The 20,816-nt window shown below is 43.1% G+C and overlaps 1 protein-coding gene across 1 annotated transcript in view; it reads left to right on the top strand.

The window, feature by feature from the left end:
• LOC126416478 (thyrostimulin alpha-2 subunit) overlaps positions 1–20,816 on the top strand; it is a 344,465-nt gene that overhangs the window by 270,947 nt on the left and 52,702 nt on the right. The gene's annotated exons all lie outside the window — the stretch shown is intronic.

The raw sequence follows: 20,816 nt of genomic DNA, 5'->3' as shown, positions 1-20,816 counted from the left end.
GAACTGTAATAGCGTGCACCGCTTGCATACTTTTTCAGTTATTCTGTGAACCTGGACATGTGTCATTACTACCGGTCTCTTTTCATGAAATAATGAAAAAGCAAAAACCGAATAGTCTTTCCACTTCAAAACAAGTTTCCTTCAGTATGTCAGTAAACAAAAAGTCGCTACACCTTTTTTAGAGTTCTCTAAATGTAAATGACATATTAGGAGTGTATTTCGTACCTGATGAAACTTAGCCGCTGCGCAACGAGGATGCTGATTTTTAAGACAGAAATAGAGGAGCTGGGAGGGAGAAGGTAATACTACAGTATACGGTAGTAAAACATCGCATATTTCTAAGTAGTTCAGTACAAACGTATGACTTGCCAATAATGATATTTAATGCGAATCATACACCTTCATAAACTCCATAGTAAATCTTAAATCCTTCAGATTTTTTCGTGGACTCTTTTGACTCATCGGTAATTCTTTATTCCGTTCAGCGAATGAGACAAGGTCGGTGAAATCGTCTCCATTTCGTAACAACTATCAAGATTAACACGTATTACAACCTTTCCAAGTTCTTATTCTAGTAAAGCTTGATGAGATCTACATTCCCTTCCAATATTTGTGAAGTGTGTGCACGCTTTCGCCCAACCAATTACAGTTATTACTCTTATACGGGTTTGTGTTAGTCCCTCAAAAGTTTCAAAAAAGGAAGGTTGATATTTCTTGTTATATGTTTTGTTTAACTTTGTTATTTTGATTGCAGTTAGTTCATTGTGGTCGCTAGGGAGGTACATGAATTCAACCACGGCAAAATATTTCGTCTGTGGAAAAGAAAGTGGGTGCTTAATTTTCCTGAACTGTGTCATATGAGCCATTGCCAATCACAATAATGTATCTGAGAGATTCGGAACGAGTCAATTCTGCAGCCACTTAACATATTGCGTACTGTTCATTTTATATCTGTAGAAGACTTGCGAAGTCCTTCCTTTTGTGGTTGCAGAACTTAACATTGTACTCGAGTTTTGTGCTTCAAATCCGTATTACTTGCAACAATTTCTTCGGAGGTGGCTAGGTTCCGCTTAGTTCACACAAAATACAATAGACTTTCATTCTACACGGTCTTCTAATCACAGGATTAGTTCCAGTATTTACTGTTGGTAAGTATACATTGAGGATACCTTCTAATACTGTGTCGGGCCCCCTTTTTTCTCGCGTACTGCAAGAACTCGATGTCGAATGGACTCAGAAGGTCGTGTGGTAGAAATACTGAACCATACTCCCTCTAAAACCGTCCATAATTTCGAAAGCTTTGGCGGTGCAGGATTTTGTGCACGAACTGACCTTCCGAGTACGTCCCGTAAATGTTCGATGGGATTAATGTCGGGTGATCTGCGTGGTGAAAACATTCAATCGAATTGTCCAGAATGTTCTTCAAACCAATCGCGAACAACTGTAGCCCGGTGACATGGCGCATTACTATCCACAAAAATTCCATAATTGTTTCGGAATATAAAGCCCATGAATGGGTGCAGATGGCTTCCAAGTAGTCGAATATAACTATTTCCAATCAATGACAGGTACAATTGGACCAGAGGACCCAGTACATTCCATGTAAACACAAGCCACAACATTATGGAGCCACCACCAAGCTGCACAGTGTCTTGTTGACAACTTGGGTCCATGGTTTCGAGTGATCTGCGACACACTCTAACCCCACCATCAGCTCTTACCGACAGAAATCGGGACTCATCTGATCAGGTCACAGTTTTTCAGTTGTTTAGGATCCAACTGATGGTCGAGAGCCCAGAAAAGGCGCTGCAGACGACATCTTGCTATTAGCAAAGGCACTTGCGTGGATCGTTCTGCTACCGTAGCCCATTAACGCCTAATTTCGCTGCACTGTTCGTCGAACGTCCCACATTCAAATCAGCCGTTATTTCGCGAAAGTGTTGCTTTTCTGTTATCACTGACAACTCAACACAAAGACCACTGCTCTCGCTCGTTAAGTGATGGTCGTCGGCCACTGCGTTGTCCATGGTGAGAGATAATGCCTGAAATTTGATATTAGCCGCACGCTTTTGACGCTCGGAATATTGAATTCCGTAACGATTTTCCAAATGGAATGTCTCATGTGTCTAGCTTCAATACCATTCTGCGCTCAAAGTCAGTTAATTCCCTTCGTGCGGCCTTGATAATGTTGGAAACCTTTTCACACATATCACCCGAATCAAATAACAGTTCCGCCTCTGCACTGCCCTTTTCTACTTCGCGTGCACGACACTATGACCATCTGTATATGTGCACATCGCTTTCCAATTACTATTGTCACCCTAGTGTATTTAAAGCAGGCGAAACGTGGTACTTGTGCGTACAATATACACTACTGGCCATTACAATTGCTACACCAAGAAGAAATGCAGATGATAAACGGGTATTCATTGGACAACTATATTATACTAGAATGACATGTGATTACATTTAAACGTAGTTTGGGTGCAGAGATCCTGAGAAATCAGTACTCAGATCAACCACCTCTGGCCGTAATTACGGCCTTGATACGCCTGGGCATTGAGTCAAACAGAGCTTGGATGGCGTGTAGAGGTACAGCTGCCCATGCAGCTTCAACACGATACCATAGTTCATCAAGAGTAATGACTGCCGTATTGTGACGAGCCAGTTGCTCGGACACCATTGACCAGACGTTTACAATTGGTGAGAGATGTGAAGAATGTCCTGAGCAGGGCAGCAGTCGAACATTTTCTGTATCCAGAAAGGCCCGTACACGACCTGCAACATGCGGTCGTGCACTATCCTGTTGAAATGTAGGGTTTCGCAGGGATCGAATGAAGGGTAGAGCCACGGGTCGTAACACATCAGAAATGTAACGTCCACTGTTCAACGTGCCGACAATGCGAACAAGAGGTGACCGAGACTTGTAACGAAAGGCACCCCATACCATCACGCCGGGTGATACGCCAGTATGGCGATGACAAATACACGCTTCCAATGTGCGTTCACCGCTATGTCGCCAAACACAAATGCGACCATCATGATGCTGTAAACAGAACGTGGATTCATCCGGAAAAAAATGCCATTCTTGCACCCAGGTTCGTCGTTGAGTACACCATCGCAGGCGCTCCTGTCTGTGATGCAGCGTCAAGGGTAACCGCAGCCATGGTCTCCGAGCTGCTAGTCCATGCTGCTGCAAACGTCGTCGAACTGTTCGTGCAGATGGTTGTTGTCTTGCAAACGTCCCCATCTGTTGACTCAGGGATCGAGACGTGGCTGCACGATCCATTACAGTATAAAGACTCCTTTCTCTTACTAGGCTAATTACTGTTTAGCTCTACAGGGCCTTTATACTGAAATGTTTCCCCACACCACCTAGTATTGTCTTTCTATGTGTGTGAGTAACTGTATGTTCACTGTTGTGGGTAAATACAGCGTACACAGGGCGGTATTTGAAACTGATAGCGATTACACGCTTCCTCTGTTGTAGAAATCTGCTCCAGATGCTGCAGATACCGTGTTGAGCTGAAAGTGGTAACCAAAGTACGGAGAAATATTCTTCGGGGCTCTGTTGCATAGCAATCAGATTGCTTTCAGTTCTGAGAAATGTCCAGTTACTATTGTGGATTTGAATGATCCATGAAGTGACTTCTTTTCCGAAGAAAACATCGAACTATTTCACTAGAACTGAACGCTCCCGACGGAACTGTTCTCAGCTGGTGTTTATTAGCAAATCACAATAGCAGTATATCGCTGGGTGTATAATAAGACGTACCTTCTTGAAATGAACAATATTTTATTGTTCTATTGACTGATTTCCTTCCATATGCACTTATATTTTACAATGTGAATCAAAAACTCGCAATGGCGTCGATTTTTTACATCACAAGAATGGCTCTCTTCTCCTCAAATTACTCTTAACCATAACAAAAAAAACTCTATATCCTAAGAATAATTATGTGAGCGCTGACCGCCACAGAGTAATAAACAATATCTTTGTCTCTCCCTCGCACTGTCACAGCAAGTTACGCTGCATGATACATCATAACAGCCATGCGGATAAGATGCCTGTCATCTCGACTGCTAGTGATACGAGGCCGTTGGAATCCAGCACGGCGTTCCGTATTACCCTCCGGAACCCACCGATTCCATATTCTGCTAATAGCTATTGGATCTCGATCAACGCGAGCAGCAATGTCGCGATACGATAAACCGCAATTGCGTTAGGCTACAATCCGACCTTTATCAAAGTCGGAGACGTGATGGTACGCATTTCTCCTCCTTACACGAGGCGTCACAACAACGTTTCACCAGGCAACGCCGGATAACTGCTGTTTGTGTATGAGAAATCGGTTGGAACTTTCCTCATGTCAGCACGTTGTAAGTGTCGCCACCGGCGCCAACCTTGTGTGAATGCTCTGAAAAGCTAATCATTTGCATATCACAGCATCGTCTTCCTGTCGGTTAAATTTCGCGTCTGTAGCACGGTATCTTCGTGGTGTAGCAATTTTAATGGCCAGTAGTGTAAATCATTAATGGTCGGAGTATGCCATTAGTCAACAATATTCAGTGACCCGATTTCTGTTTTATGGAGAAGTGAAGTAGTCTTAAAAGTATTTAAACTTAGTTATAGGAATTGGTATGTCTTATTAGCAACATGAATGACCAACATTTGAGGTTGTATTACCGGCAATTCAGTTGTTGACAGTAGACTGAATTATCGTGAAACGAATCCAGCAGTAAAGCTGGTCGAATGAAGCAGTGGGTGACGGAAGTAGCGGTAAGGCTGGTCGAATGAAGCAGTGGGGGCCGTAAGTGTATGTTTAATGGAACAGAAGGATGCTTTCTGTGTTATTATTCCCCGAACAATGCGGAATACCATGCACTCATAAAATTTCGTTGCTGTAGACAGGAGGTTTTCTGTCGGTCCAGTTACTATCCCGAATGAAATTTTCACACTGCAGCGGAATGTGCGCTGATACGAAACTTCCTGGCAGGTTAAAACTTTCTGTCGGACCGAGACCCAAACTTGGGAGCTTTGCTCAGGCGGAACTAAAGCTGTGAGTAGATGTGGCGAGTCATACTTGGGTAGCTCAGAAGGTAGAGCACTTGCTAGCGAAATGAAAGGTCCGGAGTTCGTTCTGGGTCCGGCACACAGTTTTAATGTGGCAGCAGTTAATAACTTGGTTGGGCACACTGAGTCACAGTCGGTCAACAATACTGATGCATGGATCCTAACGGTGCTCCTGCGATTGAAATCTAGTACTCAAACAGTAGATGCAAATTTTCTCGCAGCGAAAAGGTAAATCTAACGGAGTTGCGCACAGAAAATATGACATAGAGAAGCAAGACATCGCGTTAAATTCCGTGCATGTCCTGAGAGAAACTGGGTTGTATTTGGGTGCGTGCTTTGCTGTAGCAAGCCTGCAGGCACTGGAGATATCCGCACTTTTAGCGGCAAGTTTCTTACAAATACATCACAGAGAATACTTCGCACCCACAAACAGAATATCATTCATCCTCTACTTGCGAAACTGAAGTGATAATCTGTTTTAGGAGAATTCTTATGCTACTCGGTAATTCAAAAAGAAAGACCAGATTGCATTTGTTTATTACAGACAAATTGTAAAAGACACAACCACATTTCGTATTTGGCTGGCTAGAGGAAATTCAAGGTTTTGACACAGCTGCACTGTGTTTTGTAGCAACATGGGGACTACCCACAAGATAAATCATTTTGGCTGTTGGTATTTTCCCAAAGTCAATTCATTATTCACGTGCAACATGTATTCAGAAAGAAGTCGCTTCGGCACAGGAAATTTACGACTGACATACACAGTCCTTGGAAGTTGGTTCCACATGCGAAAGAGAAGTCACTGGTCGGCCGTGAACGTCTGCTGAAAACGTCGAAAGTATCCGAGATGCGTTTACACGGAGCCCTCGGCAGTCCGCAAGACGGGTAGGCCAGGAACTTCAGCTTCCCCAAACAACAAAGTGGCGCGTTCTGGAACGACGCCTGCGTATGAAGGCTTACAAGTTGCAGTTGCTGCAGCAATTGCATCCCTGCGGCTATAATGGAGCGTACAAATTTTGCACTGCATTTCTCCAGGATATGGCAGAGGACACTTTTTTCCGAATGACAAAACTTTTCGGACGAATCGACTTTTAATTTATCGGGTAAACTAAAGAATTTAGGGTCACAAAATCCTGGCATTGTCGTCGAATATGAAAGACATCGCCGAAACTGAATATGTTTTGTGCCGTTTCTATTCACTAAGTTTACGGAACTATCTTTTCTTGTGGAGGAAACTCTGACAGGTATGTTATACCTAGGCATGCTGAAAAATTGGTTGTTTCCACAAAGATTCTAATGAATTCATTTTTATGCATGACGGCACCCGCCTCGCTTTCACCTAGAGGTGCGTCGTTATCTTAACAACACAATCTTACAACGTTGCCTTGGAAGAGGTGGACAAAAAGATCTGGCTCTTTGTTTTTGGTCTCCCATATTAGGAGACCTTACACCACACGGTCCTTGTCCCACCTATGGAAGCTGCTCTTCAAGAGCTGAGAAATCGAATAGTTGAAGCTGTTGTTTCAATAAACAGGGATCTGCTGACTCGTCTATGGAGGAGATGGCCTACCATTTCTATGTTTCTCGAGCAACGCAGGTTTATGGTATAGCGTCTGTGCGAAGATAAAACTTTGAGCCTTCCATTATTCAGTTGTATGCGCAATGTGTTTCTCTCGTAGTTTGTCCGCAATAAACAACTGAAATTTGTTCTTCCTTTTTGAATCACACTGCATATATGCTCGGATCAAGAAGCAAATTTTTTGTTTGTTGGGAACACAATAAGAAATGATTGAAACCACATTCGGAACAATAACTACAGTAGAGCGTTAGAATGCGTGTCTGTGATCTGTTAATTTATTATTACAAGTTTACAAAACTATAAACAGTGAGTGTCAGCTAAGGTAAATGACGAGATGGTTTCTTTGTAAAACACAGCCGTATTTCTTTCCCATCGCACGCTTGTGCCCCATGTCTAACGGTATCGTCGTCGACGGTATGTCGTATCGTAATCTTCCTTGATTTCTTTGGTATCACTCAAAATATGCTATTAACAGTGGTTTGCAAATTATCAAAATATGCTAGATTAGTGGGAAAGATGGAATTAATTTGGTGCCATGTTGATATTGTTTACAATGTTAAGCAGAGAAAGAAAGACAAATAATCCAGGATGTAGGAAAATTATAAGCAACAAATTTGCTTTACATTATCGGTTCACGAATGATGAGTTTGCATTCAAAGAAATCTGACAATGTGCACCTGATATGCGGATCTGCTTTAGAAACGAGGCTGAAATCTCGAATGTTTTTCCAGGGAAAATATAGCACGGAACTGCAGTATTCAAGGAAAGTACAGCTGAGAAATATTTGACCTCGCATTTACATTAGTCGATTTTTATGTAATTTGTAACCTTATTTTGTTCAATTTGGTACCTGTTACTTTCAGATGGAACGCTATAGGCCTGCTGAAATATAAGACGCTTGAAAAGGATACATCAGCACAGAAAATGCAATTTTCAAGCTTTTCTTTAAACGATGAATCGGTTAACAAGTAAAATCGGCATTGGAGCTGAGATTTGTCTTCCGCGGTTTGGGTCGCTAGCTGGAATAATTCCCAAGATCCTCAGCTGCCACCCTTAATATTTCTTAATTTTTCATTCGTCCAAATGAATCCCTCGCAGTATTTCTCGTCTCACAGTTTAGCTGGCTTTCGTCTCCCAGCAGGCTCAGGTGGCTTTGTCTGACTTTCCAGAAAAATGAGTGTCGAAGAACCTCGAGATATATTTTTTTTCTTCTACACGTCACACACATAGTTTTAGGAGCGGATACTCTCCTGCACTGGTCATTACGTTATTTCTAGGGACAATTCGTGAAAGGGACAAGCAAACGAGAGTAGATATTTTTCCGTACATTATAATTTTCAGCCGCTCTATTGGTTCGTTACCGCTTTTCCTTTACACAAACCAGATTTATTGTATTGTGTACTATCCGTAATCGTTGAATGTACTATCGTAATCGTTGAATGAGTAAGGTCCAAATGCAAGCACGCAGCCAGCAACTAGTGCTCACTCGCGCGCGTAGATGCCACCATCTCGGTAACTCTGACCAACTACTTGCGCCAGTACAGGTGAACCAGGACCCACGGGAACTCTCGTTAGCCCCAGGTGGATTCCCCCCCCCCCACAGAATGCCTTCTCAGCTGGGTCGCTGACCGCCTGCACGTGGTATGCTGTCAGTGCAAAAGCTGTGTAACTAGCCGAGGGCCGAGGTTAGGATGAAGTGTCGCTCTTCCTTCACTCACACAGGTGAATCTCGGTAAATCAGTAATTATTAGCACCACAGTGATGTGGGTTGGCGTAGCATGCCCGTTATTGTAACTTATATTTGGGAATAAACTGGTGAAAATTGCTTACTCGGTGGCCACACAGTCATACGGCAAAGATGAGTTTCATGGTTTGCACAGTTTCTTAAATGGAATTCATCCAAGAATCAACTTTACCTTGGATGCTGAGAGTTAGGGCAAAACTCCGTTCATAGACGTGTTTATATATACAAAATCTAACAATCTAGGACACAACGTGTATAAAAAGTTTACTAACAAAAGCAGTCATTTAGATGGCACTTCGCTCCATCACCCGCCCCAGAAGCAAGCAGTGCTCAAACCTCTGTGTTCACGTGCTCTCTGTATCTACAATCACAACAGCTTAGAATCGGAGTTGGATTTTTTGATGAAGACAATGAAGGTCGACGTCTATGACAGTATGCCAATAGGGCTTTTAAGCGAAATATTTATTATGCTAATAGAACAGACTAGAGACTGTCTTCTCACTCTGTTAATTTACTGTTTGTTTACGGCGTCTTAGGAAAAATAGTATTCAGACCTCTTCCTACAGTCAAAACAAAATAAAAGAACTTTTCTGACGAGGAACAGGTGCACCTGATTGCTTCCACACTGCGGGGTTGTATGAACTGAGTTGTGGCTGCGGCAGACTGTGTATACGCGAAACGGGAAGGACTGTTAAAGAGGGTGTTAAGAATCACGAACGCCACATGCGGCTAAAACAAAGTGTGAAATCGGCGATAGCGGAACATCACAAGGTCTGTGGCCTTGTTAATGATTTCAATAACGTACGTGTGCTGGCTAAGGAAACCAATAGTTGTAGAGATCTGGCGAATAACTCCCATCTTTGGCATTACCGTGGGGATACATCTCTTACTATCCAGTGACGATAGTCCATTGTAACCAAAAGAATTTTATCCAGTAATCATATTTCTCCAACAAAAGTGCGGTAAAACCTCCTCTTTATAAATCCGACACTGGTCTCTGTAAGTATTCAATCGACAGTGGCCACCACAAGATCCTAAAGAAGAAGCAATACAGTAAATATCTGGAGACAAGTCTCCAAGATCAACTCACTTTTATGTCTTACAAAGATTCAAGAATAAATTTAGTACTGCCTTAATCCTAGTGTACAAAGTGAGCCTTGGAAATCAGAATTTACTTTCCATTTACAATTACTACTAAAATTGTTAAACATTTAACCGCAAAATAAAAGCTGTTTCAATGACATTAAATACATGTTACACTGTTTTATAGAATTATTGTTGTTTAAACTCTGTGTGTTGGAAGAGGAGAAGAAATCGTGTGATGGTATCACATAGGTGGGCTCTGGCTTGACATTTCATAAATTGCCAGGACGCCACGTATTCCATCCGCAGCAAATGGAATAAATTCGTTTCGGTCACGAATTTCCAACAGCTGATATAGGACGAACGCATCGCGGGTTGCCGTACCCGCAGGAGATGGTAAACTCGCAAACGCGATCCGAGCTGCAGAAATTTCCTCTCTTTACCTCCTTTAGTGTTCATTTTCCTGCGGTGTGAGGTGACAAGGTAGGCAAGACACTTCTTCAGCACTCGTGAGAAGAGTTTTCCAATGCACTGATTACCCTGATACATTTTTCGCTGATGGTAACTACAATGAGGTCCTACCTGACTATACATTCGTATTTGTAAAGTTACCTTTCGTCTTGAGTTCATCTTGTTCTACTCTTAATAAAATACCCCCTCTCCTTCCCATAGCCAATGTCTTTCTGATCTAATCGAGTGTTGTACAGGGAAGAAGACTGTAAACCTGTGTATTACAAATGACATCTGTATTCACATCTTGGGTCGTCGGGTGTTCTGCCAGATATCAGCAGTCTCATGTCGCACCTGATGAAGGTTACGAGCTACGTTACCGAAATATCGATCCAGGACGACGCTGATATCCGGCAGAACACCCGACAAATCAAGATGTCTTTAGTTCGCAGGGAAAGTCTAAAGAGTTAAAACATCTGTATTTTTACTGTCTTTTTCAGTTCTTAATATATAAATAGTATTATTATGTACTAGCGTGTCGTGAGCAGATTCCTTTGAACAATTAAATAGTGATACCCATTATACGCGAAGAGTCTAAATTGATTTCAGGGGGAAGTATGTGTTCAGAGAGGTTATGAAGAAAAATGTTATTCAGCGACAAATTGATATACGGACAGTATTTCACAAGATATTACGCGATGCACGGCGTTAAGACCTTGCATCCGTCATATATTAAAGAATGATTTGAACTCATACATTGCTTGCAACGTTGTAGTTGTGTATGCAAAGAAACAACTCAATAAACCAGGCAAGAAAGCCAGGGGAGTGGGACTCAGGTTAGCCTGCAATAAGAGAAAGACACTGAGTTACACTAGGAATTAGAGAATACACATGAAGGAAATGTGCGAAAGGAAGACTAATTTGAATACGTGAAAGAAAATATAACAAAGAAACAGCAGCAATAGGTGCATAATGGAGAGGCTGAAGAAGTGATGATATCTGCCTTCTCTGTGAAGAGATATAAAAAGGGTATGAAAAGACCGTACACTACAAGGAAACGATAAGGAGTGGCTGATAAAAGTAGTAAGGGATGAGTCGAAACAACTAGAGAAAGACGAGAGCGAATTTCTGAGGATAATGTTGTTGCTGTTGTGGTCTTCAGTCCTGAGACTGGTTTGATGCAGCTCTCCATGCTACTCTATCCTGTGCAAGCTTCTTCAACTCCCAGTACCTACTGCAACCTACATTCTTCTGAATCTGCTTAGTGTATTCATCTCTTGGTCTCCCTCTACGATTTTTACCCTCCACGCTGCCCTCCAATGCTAAATTTGTGATCCCTTGATGCCTCAGAACATGTCCTACCAACCGATTCCTTCTTCAAGTTGTGCCACAAACTTCTCTTCTCCCCAATTCTATTCAGTACCTCCTCATTAGTTATCTGATAGACCCATCTAATCTTCAGCATTCTTCTGTAGCACTACATTTCGTAAGCTTCTATTCTCTTCTTGTCTAAAATATTTATCGGCCACGTTTCACTTCCATACATGGCTACACTCCATACAAATACTTTCAGAAATGACTTCTTGACACTTAAATCTATACTCGATGTTAACAAATTTTTCTTTTTCAGAAACGCTTTCCTTGCCATTGCCAGTCTACATTTTATATCCTCTCTACTTCGACCATCATCAGTTATTTTACTCCCCAAATAGCGAAACTCCTTTACTACTTTAAGTGTCTCATTTCCTAATCTAATTCCCTCAGCATCACCCGACTTAATTCGACTACATTCCATTATCCTCGTTTTGCTTTTGTTGATGTTCATGTTGAGGGTAATATTGGGCCCTAAATAAGGCTCTGAAACGGGGATGCGAAAACCTAGGGAAGAACTGTAGCAGAGCACTAATTACAATCAGGAAATGTCAGACTACAGAGCAATATTTTTGTGGCGTATGATCAGGCTGAATACCGACAGCAGGACCAGAGGGGGTGTGGTAAACAATGGATAGAACTGCAGGAAAGATAGGAACCAAGTAGGTTGTTGAGCTCAGGAAGGGTCGGAAGTGGGTTCGAGGTGGAAGGAAGGAAAATTGGAGAATCAAATGCACAGCGACCAGTATGGCCAGAAATCAGTGACACAGAAAGATGCAGAAAACGGATGAGAATCACCATAGCATGACGAGTGCAAAATATTGAATATCTCGAAAGACGAGGTAGTATGTGCACATGAGACGATAACAGTATGATGAGATGCCACAGAACATCCAAAAAAATAACAGAGAACACCGAGGAAAATACTAGGCCCTAACAAAAGGAGGTGGTGAGAGATGGATACGAAGACCTAGGAATGAACTGTGCCTAAGCATCGGGACAAAATTAGGAGCATTTAGTTTGCAGAGGGTAACATTTATGGGACTTGTGATCACAATTAATATAATAGAGTGCCCAAAGGAGTACGAAAAATGAGGAGTAGAAGAGGAAGGGCAGGAAGCAAGTGGGTTGATGAACTCAGGAAGGAGTGATCAGAATTTAGGATCAAGGTGAATGAAAATTAGAGCTAGTACACTGCGACCAACATGCAAGAGATCGACGTCAGAGAGAGGCACAGCGAAAAGATAGAGCAGTGGAGCAGACAAGAGAAAAGGGTACTGAAGATTGCGGAGAAGACCGGGTGAGAAGACTGTGGGGTCTTGCCTACTCATCGCTTATAGGGTGCCTAAGGGATGCAGCGTTCTCGGAATGATACACAAAAATTCAGACAAATAACATTAGTAGTTTAATTTCTAGAAAGCAAATTGATAATACTTAACTTTGATTACAAAATGGTTCAAATTGCTCGGAGCACTATGGGACTTAACACCTGAGGTCATCAGTCCCCTAGACTTAGAACTACTTAAACCTAACTAACCTAAGGACATCACACACATCCATGGCCGAGGCAGGATTCGAACCTGCAACATAGCAGCAGCGCGGTTCCGGACTGAAGCGCCTAGAACCGCTCGGCCACAGCGGCCAGCCTTTGATTACAGCAAATGTCGCTAGCGAGAGGCGACATGAAAACAGTAGGTTCTTACTATACACAAAGTGGAAGTAAGCACTTGATATAGATCATGACAATCTGATAGCATAGTACTAACGTCCGTTATAGGCGGGGCCGATCTGAGCGGCCGAGGTTAGCAGGAGAGGCGCTTAAATTCACTTCTTACAGGTGTGGCTCTTGGCGCGGCGCGGTCCAATTCCTCGCACCATTGGCCGGCGTTTCCTCACCGCCTTCTCTGATCTTGAGTTCCGCATTCTCTGTTCCGGCGCTTGTGGTTACGCCAGAACAAAGACTATAAAGGAAGAAGAAGTTGTGGGAGGAGAAGAAGAATCCTTGGAATATCCATGGTCACGCAGAGGCTGTATCAAAATAAGGGGAAGAAGTAGGTGGACGAGGAGGAGGAGGAGGAGGAAATTTACACAATGCTCTAGGAAGCAGCAGGCAAAAAAGAGTAAGGAAAAGTCAGCTTCGTACTACATGGTAATCCTCACGGATAACACGTAAATCACATTTTCTAGGTGTGGAACAGGGAGAAAATACCTCCTTGTTATCACAATATGCTCTAGACGTAATCCCACTCCAGTTCATTGTGCTCCAGATCGATTTGTCACGATGTTATTATTAATGCCAAATACATTGATAGATATCCCAAAGCAATTTCTGTGAGTAATGTTGTTGGGAACCATGCGACTGACTCCTATAAGAAAAGCAGTTGAGTGTAGACTCTGCAGAGCAAACAAATCAGCATTGTGCGGTGTGGTACCCGAAGAGACACCGGAAAATTCATCCTCTGTCAAGGTCCCAATTGCTTCCAGTCCGGAAAAGAGGTGTCTCGCACTGTTGCTACAGAACTGTAGCGGTATGCTTCCGGCGTCCCGCGGGAAATTTACTTCCGGGCACTCGGCCGAGTAGTCTTACCCACACAGTGCGGCATGGTGCGCCACCCTCAGTTGATTTGATGTTTTGATCCTAGTAAATTGAAACCAGTAAATTGAAATCTTGATATATACTCTGGCAGCACAGATAGAAAATTTACTTTAGACGATTGGTAGAAGATCGTAGCCCATCAGCTAACTCACAGAAAACGAGTCTACTCTGTTACCACACAAATGCAAATGGCTGAATATTCATTCAGGGGTTGATACTATGATACCTCATTCCTATGCAGTACTTTCGTATGACGTTGTGCCTATCTGAGACGTTTCCACGCCCGCCACGGGGCTAAAATATAATATTACCAACTGTGGGGTGTTATCTAAGCTTGTAACATACTTCCAAACTTTTGCTCCGAAACTATCGTAACTAGTTCGATAATCCACATACAACGGAAATTTTTTAGACCTTCGAGCTCCAAAAGGCTTGTCTTTATCGACAGTGTCAGTATACAGACAGGGAACAGCGATCATGATGTTATCACAGGGACAATTGTTACTAGGCCTAAAATAAATAAATCCATCAAGGAGGCTAGGGTACGCGACACTACACTACACTACACTACACACACACACACACACACACACACACACACACACACACACACACACACGCACATCATTACAGTCATTTACCCTTAACAGATATACTTCCACGCACAGTTCTAATACTTCACGAAGGAAGGGTGCCTGCAGGCGCGAAGGATATAGGAAAAACATTTCCTGTTGGGCGGCTGAACCTGCCATTATGGATCTCCCAGCCATTTACGCCAAACGAATTCATTTCAAACAGTGTTCTTTGGCACTGGCTTGTTACCTAGCTTGAATTTATGGCGAACATCTCACTGGGTGCATAGCGCCACGCGCGTAAAAAATCGTCGGTTTGCTCCAGATTTTTTGATAAAATTCTCAAGAACGAACCTAGCGTCTGTCCACAAATTAGCAAGAACTGGAAATCATCGCTCATGCGAAACTCAGCTTGCCCTTGTCTCACACAGTTTCCTGCGAGGTACGCTTCACGGAAACAGGCTGGTCCCACATTCTTACATTTTCGAAACTCGTTTGATACAATGCCACACTGCAGACTGATAACGAAGTTTCCATATACACTTCAATAGTGAGAAAAGAAAATATCATGACGCACGACAAAGGAAATATCCGAATTGGACGGAAATCCGTAAATATACATACACTATGTGATCAAAAGTATCCGGACACCTGGCTGAAAATGACTTACAAGTTCGTGGCACCCTCCATCGGTAATACTGGAATTCAGTATGGTGTTGGTCCACCCTTAGCCTTGATGAGAGCTTCCACTCTCGGAGGCATACGTTCAATCAGGTGCTGGAAGGTTTCTTGGGAAATGGCAGCCCATTCTTCATGGAGTGCTACCCTGAGGAGAGGTATAGATGCCGGCCGGTGAGGCCTGCCACAAAGTCGGGGTTTCAAAACATCCCAATGATGTTCTGTAGGATTCAGGTCAGGACTCTGTGCAGGCCTCTCCATTACAGGGATGTTATTGTCCTGTAAACACTCCACTGCAGGCTGTGCATTATGAGCAGGTGCTCGATCGTGTTTAAAGATGCAGTCGCCATCCCCGAATTGCTCTTCAACGTTGGGAAGCAAGAGGGTGCTTAAAACACCAGTGTAGGCCTGTGCTGTGATAGTTCCCCGCAAAACAACAAGGGGTCCAAGCCCTCTCCATGAAAACACGACCACACCATTACACCACTGCCTCCGAATTTTAGTGTTGGCAATAAACACGCTGACAGATGGCGTTCACTGGGCATTCGCCATACCTACACCCTCCCATCGGATCGGCACATTGTGTACCGTAATTCGTCACTCCACACAACTTTTTTCCACTGTTCATTCGTCCAGTGTTTACGCTCCTTACACCAAACAAGGCGTCGTTTGGCATTTACCGGCGAGATATGTGGCTTATGACCAGCCGCTCGACCATGAAATCCAAGTTTTCTCACCTCCCGCCTAACTATCATAGTTCTTGCAGTGGATCCTGATGCAATTTGGAATTCCTGTGTGATGGTCTGGATAGATGTCTACCTATTACACATTACGACCCTCTTCAACTGTCGGCGATCTCTGTCAGTCAACAGACGAGGCCGGCCCGTACACTTTTGTGCTGTACGTGTCCCTTCACGTTTCCACTTCACTATCACATCGGCAACAGTGGACCTAGGGGCGTTTAAGAGTGTGTAAATCTCGCGTACAGACGTATGACACAAGTGACACCCATTTACCTGACCATGTTCGAAGTCCGTGAGTTTCCCATTCTGCCCTCTCACAATGTCTAACGACTATTGAAGTCGCTGATATGAAGTACCTGGCAGCAGGTGGCAGCACATTGTACCTAATACGAAAAACGTATGTTTTTTTTGGGGGGGGGCGGATATTTTTGATCACATAGTGTATGCATGAAAACAAATTATTACAATTTCAGAAAAATTTGATGATTTATCCAAGACAAAGACCTTCACAAAGCAAGTCGATATCGCATTGGTCCATATATGACACTTATGCAAGTAGTTATTTGACTTGGAATTGATTGGCAGAGTTGTTGGATCTCCTCCTGAGAGATATCAAGCCAAATACTGTCCAACTGACGCGTTAGGCTGTCAATAGCCCCAGCAGATTGGAGGGCCTTGCCCACAATACACCAAAAGTTCTCAATTGGGGAGAATCTGGCGATCTTGCTGGCAAGATATGGTTTGGAAAACACGAAGACAAGCAGTAGAAACTCGCGTCGTATGCGCGCGGACATTATCTTTCTAAAATCTAATCCCAGGATTTTGCGATGAAGGAGGGCGAGAGAATGGGGTGTAGAATATCATCGACGTACCGCTGTGTTTTAATGGTGCCAAGGATGACAGTCAAACTGGTCCCTCTATGAAAAGAAATGGCGTCCCAGATCATCACTCGTGGTTGTCGGCAGTGTTCCCACAGCTAGAGAGGAAATAGGAGCGAGTGTGAATGGGCTTTCGAGAGCTTGATTATAGCTGAGTCATAGGTGGGCGACAGTCAAAGCGGTATCCCGCCGCTGTCTGGGGCGTATCCACATATGTTTTCTCTGGCCATCCTGGGCGTATATTTCAGTAAGATAATACCCATCCGCAAAAGGTGAGAGTTTCTACTGCTTGTCTCCGTGCTTGTCAAACCCTACCTTTGGCCAGAAAGGTCGCTGGATCTCTGTCCAGTCGAGAACATTTGAAGCATTGTGGGCAGGGCCGTCCAACCGTCTCAGGATTTTGACAATCTAACGCTCCAGTTGGACAGTGTTTAGAATAATATCCCTCAAGAGTATATCCAATAGCTCTATCAATCAATGCCAAGCTGAATAACTACCTACATAAGTCCACAGGTGGATCAATGCGTTATTGACTTGCTCAATTTCTGAAGCTCCTTCTCTTGAAGCATTCATCCAATTTTTCTGAAAATGTAATTCCCTCTTTTTTTCTGCACATTCACATCACATCTACCGATTTCGGCCACATCCAGCTCATTCCTTCGTGGTGCGTCAGTTTTTTTTTCTTAGAGTGTTTAACAGTGGCTCAAAGAGTTATAAAGCTATTGGACTGATCACGCTCTTGTTATCTATGTACGGAATCGATCTGTCGGATTGGGTGACCAGCAGTCGACGACTGTTTGTTTCCTGATGGCATGTAGCGTAGAGGGCAGTGCGGCTGTTGGGTGATTATAAGATACCAGAGAACACAAAATTTCTATTTGGTGAGATGAGTGGCAGCTTGCTTTAAAGTCTAAAAATGTATGTTGTTGGGTAGAAAAATCTATAGTGTTCGACAACAGCGTTACTGGTATTCCGCTTGACTCAGTCACGTTGGTATCTAGGTGTAATATTGCAAGGAGGCGTGAAATGGAACGAGCACGTAAGGTCATTTATTGGGAAGGTGAACGGCCGACTTCAGTTTACTGGAGACAATTCTAGTGAAGTGTAGTTCATCAGTAAAGGAGACCGCATATAGAACAGAAGTATAACCCATTCTTTAGTAACTGCTAGAGTACTTGGGATCCCTACCAGATCAGAGTAAAGGAAGACGGTGAAGCAATTCAGAGGCGTACTGTTAGATTTATTACTGGCAGCAATGAACACGTGAGTATTACGGAAATGCTCCTTGAACTAAAATGAGAATTCATGGAGGGAAGACGACGATCGCTTTGAAAAACAATGTTGAGAAATTTAGAGAACCGGAATAAACGGTTGACTACAGAACTCGTCTATTCCCGCCAATGTATATTTCGCGATGTTAAGAGAAATTAGGGCTCGTATGGGTACACATAGATCTTCCCTCGCTCTATTTGTTACTGGAACAGGTAAGGGAATGACTAGTAATAGATGGTACATGTCGCCATGCACTCTGTAATATCTTTGCAGAGTTTGTATGTATGTCGATGTAAACAGTTCTTAGCAGTAGATATGTCGTGTGTGATCATGACAAAAAAATCTACTCAGGAATGTTGGAGAAGAGCCGTTCGTCTGTTAACCATGATAACAATGGTGAAAATACAAGTAGAAGCATTTAGTGATAATTTTATTTATTGCTCGAATTTCACTAGATTCTAAAATGATAACAGTTGTTAAAACCGGTGTCCCGTCAGTTTAGATGCAACCATGAGATCCTTTATTTCTTCTTTCTTCTCTTAGGTAATCACGTGTTAAGTTCTCTCCTTGTTTTTCATGGTTTCTATTTAATCCGCTCACTTCATTCTTGGTCTACCTACTGGTTTTCTCTCCATTGCTCGATAATTCATTATTATTTTGGGCGTTCTCTTGTATTCATTCTTAAGACATGATCTCTCTATTTATTTCTATACTTCCTAATTCTAGCTCTTGTCTGATTGTTGTTTTCTTTATCACATCAGTCTAGTCAGTTGCTCTTCTTTAAAACCACATTTCTGTCGTACTCGGTTGAATAAACCCTGTGGTGTTCGAATATTGTGTAATTTGTTGTCAGCAGATCCCTTTCAAATTCGATGGGGTTCTCATACAGAAGAGGTTTCATAGCACAAGAAGAAAACAAGTGGGATCATGTGCATGAGCCGAGCACGGAACAGGACAGCTTCACGCAAGCGTTCGCAAGCAAGACTCGCTTAGTGAACTCTGGTGCCACTGTACTCGAAGTACACATGCACAAGAAATTGAAGTAAGATAGCTTCCGCGAGGGGAGAGAATTTCTCTCAGAAATAGAGGACCAATGTTGCAACTGATCGGAATAGAAACGGATAAAGATCAATACAGGCCGCTCAAAACGTCTCTGTTCGAAGATCGTACAGTCCAGAATGGGTATGGCAATCAGACAATACCGCAGAGAACGTTGAAGCAATCGTCTTACGGACGCGGCTGACGATACCCGTTTGGTAAAACGTCTCCCAGTACGTAAAGAAGTCTGTAACTACCTGCTGTAAATCGTCGTCCGACGGAATCGTCGAACCTTCAAGGACTGTTTTAAGGGATCGAAAGCGTGGTAATCGTATGGAGAGTGATCAAGACCATGGGGTGAATGTTTGAGTGTCTCCCAATTGAGTTGGCGTAACTTCTGCGATATTTACGATGTCGGGGCGCTTCTATTTCCAAGTCGCGGTACCAGCTTTCGTCGCCAGTAAGAATGCGCTCAAGGGACATGTTGCCTACAATACCGAAATGCACCAACCGCTTCATGTAGCCATCCTCTTTGCTGTTTGGTCGGCATTCAACACATGGGGTACTGACTGGCTGCAGACCTTACGGTAGCCTAAGTCTTGCCGATAATGTGTTGCACTCTACCGAAGCTGATGTCGAGGCTCATTGCTAGCGCAAGAAGGGTTATGCGTCGGTCCGCCCACTTGTTGTTGTCCGTGAAGATGACCTCCCAGATCGACCGGCTTCTTGTGTAGAATCTCTAAGGTTGTTTCTGACAGACATTCTGTCTCATATATAAGCTTCATTCTCCGATGGATGTTTTCCAGTGATTGTCCTTCAGCAGCCAATAAAATGTCCTTTTTGGAGGCATTTGTTAATAACGTCACACAGTTCACGTCCACGAATTCACCGCCCGTACTTCGGAAAGACACAAATGCTACACTGATCCCTTGCCCATATGTCGGTGTATCGGAGTCGCGCTACGTTGCATACACGCTGCAGCTATTGAGCTTTCCGTCTCTTGTGAAACAGAAGCTTCTACGACGACTTCAACTACGTAACATGTATGGCACTTGGTCGTATAGTATCAAGGTAACAGCGCCGCAAGCCATCAGGAGAAGAGGTTCATAAACGTCTGCCCTGTTATACCAAATGTAGGCGAACATGTAACTCAGATCAAGCTACATGTTTGCATACGTTTGGAATAAGAGGGCAGAAACATGTCAGAACCTGAGTTAAATGTTTACTTACATAGGGCAGACGTATGTGGGATCTCTTCACCTGACGGCGGGACTGTGATTTGCTGAGCTGTTGCCCTGATGCTATTTGACCAAGTCACATACATCTTACGTAGTTGCAGTTCTCTTAGAAACTTCTATTCCACAGAAAAATGTATATAGTTCTATTAGAAACAAACAGTTAGTGTCTAATTCGGCGATTAAAAACGATAGGAATTGTTTGATAACGTCAGGAAATTCTTGTGTTAACCTGTGCGCTTGAAGCCCAATAGTCTGTGTCCTGCTTTTGTAGCGATTTGTTAACTACTCGTAAAATTTTAGTTTCATTTCTTTCATCACTTGCTCTTCTGTTTCCTTAGATTTAATTATTCTCCATATTTACAGTTTCTATAACTTTTTTCTGAAGTTTGAAAAAGATAGATCGTTAGTGCTTGGAACGACTGGACTATTCTTCAGCATACACTCTTTTTGGCGACATTCCCCATTCACGATATCCACTTTTTCGACTGTCATAAGCATTT

This window comes from Schistocerca serialis, chromosome 8, assembly GCF_023864345.2.
Source record: "Schistocerca serialis cubense isolate TAMUIC-IGC-003099 chromosome 8, iqSchSeri2.2, whole genome shotgun sequence".
NCBI lineage: Eukaryota > Metazoa > Arthropoda > Insecta > Orthoptera > Acrididae > Schistocerca > Schistocerca serialis.
Note: the sequence above shows the minus strand (reverse complement) of the source record. Positions and strands in the feature narration are given on the sequence as shown.